The sequence below is a fragment of the Phyllostomus hastatus genome, unplaced genomic scaffold (assembly GCF_019186645.2).
Source record: "Phyllostomus hastatus isolate PE091 unplaced genomic scaffold, TTU_PhHast_1.1 phas_contig_34, whole genome shotgun sequence".
Lineage (NCBI taxonomy): Eukaryota > Metazoa > Chordata > Mammalia > Chiroptera > Phyllostomidae > Phyllostomus > Phyllostomus hastatus.
The window spans coordinates 45,164,245-45,166,096 of record NW_025333857.1 but is presented as its reverse complement, the minus strand read 5'-3'; positions in this window follow the sequence as shown (position 1 = coordinate 45,166,096).

Below are 1,852 nucleotides of genomic sequence, written 5' to 3'. Positions count from 1 at the left end.
GCAGGGCACATGGTAGGTGCTGTCCAATCCCTGCTGAATGAGAGGACAGCAGAATTGAATAATACTCCCCATTTCCAACCGGTATGCCGTCTGTCTCACACGAGGTGAGAATCCTGGGCAACCAGAGGTTCAGGGCCACCACACCCTCTGAAGTCAAGGGGTGCACATCCTCTCTGACATTCTATGGAGCAGGAAGCTGAGTTTCAAATGCAGGTGACTTGTGTGAAGCTACTGGACAAGGCAGTAGCTTCTAAGCCCAGAGATATCCAGTCAGAGCCACAGAGGCCCTGGCTGCCAGGGGAGGAACAGAAAATAACTCAGCTCTGGGCCGTTCAAGCAAGGATGTGGGCCCTAGCCAGGAAAGAGAGGGACCTGCAGGGATCCCTGAGGAATGCAGGATCAATGAGAGCAGCCGAAACTCTGCAGAAGGGCTCCTGGAAGGGTTTTATGTACAAGATAGTTCCTCTGGTCTTTCTGCCAGAGGGCTTGCATTTAATTGATTTATTTGTTTGTTTATTATTTCATAAATATTTATTGAGGACTTATTTAATGCCAGGTTGTGGTAAGTACTGGGAATACTATAATAAGCAAAATATATACAATGTCAGGTAGGGAGTATCTGGATGCAAAAAAAAAAAAGAAAGAAAGGAAATCTGACTCATAGAGGCTTGGGCAATGATGGTGATTCATTGGCTCACATAACTAAAAAATCAGAGGAAAACTTCAGGTGAGGCTTGATCCAGCATTGATGTCCTTTTGGTTTCTCCTTTCTTCCATGGTGTCAGCTGCATCTTAAGCCTGGATCCTCTTGTGTTTCTAAGAAACCTGGCAGTAGCTCTAGGCTACATGCTTCTTGTTCATGTCTGGCAGAGAAGAGGGAGAATTTTTGTTCGGCAAAAACACAGAGGTGCACTGTGATTGGACCAGCTTGATCACATGCCCAGCTCTGAGTCACTAGAATAGTCTGACCTGATTGGATTAGCCTGAGTCACATGTTCCATCTTGGGCCCCAAGAAAGATGTCAGCTCCATCTGAACAAAATGGATTCTCAAATGGAAGCTGGGGGCTGTTAGGAAAGGGAAAACCAGAGCCTACCGAATGGTTCCTGTTTTCATGGAACTTGAAGCCTAATTAGTGGGGTAAACTCCAAATACAAAGAGCCAAAGGAAAGTGGGAACTGGGGCATTTTACCAGAACAGAACACCTCTACGGGACTGGGGAAAATGAAAAGGCAGGGCCCCTCCTCATTATTGACACCTGAAGGATAAGAAGGAGCTAGCCAGGTGGGCTGCTCCAGGTCGAGGTAACAGTTTGTGCAAAGGCCTGTTGGCGGGAGCTAGGTGCCCTGGGAAAGCTGGAGCTCAGGGCTCCAGATGAGACCGGAAAGGTGGGTGGGGCCAGGTCAGGCAGGACCTAGGAAACCAAGGCCTCCCAGGGCTCTTGCTTGGTGGCCCCTGTGAGCCCATTCATCACCAAGTGAGGGAGGTGCGGAGGAGCTGGCTGGGGGCCAGACCCCACCTTGGGCGGGGACCAGATGCACAGTGAACAGGTCAGAGAAGTGCGAGAAGCCTGGATGTCAAGAGCTTGAGGCTGCTCAGACCCGGAGCAAGTTCCACCACTGCTCTGCCTCAGTTTCTCCCTCAGGACCACAGGGGTGTTGCGTGAGATGGTCTGACCCCTAACTTCCCTCCAGCTCCAGCACTCTGTGATTTTATTCTGGGATTCCTAACAGACTTAAATTCAGATGATGGAAGGAAGGAAGGAAGGAAGGAAGGAAGGAAGGAAGGGAGGGAGGGAGGGAGGGAGGGAGGGAGGGAGGAAAAGGGAAAGAAATCCCTTTTTCATAGCAGAT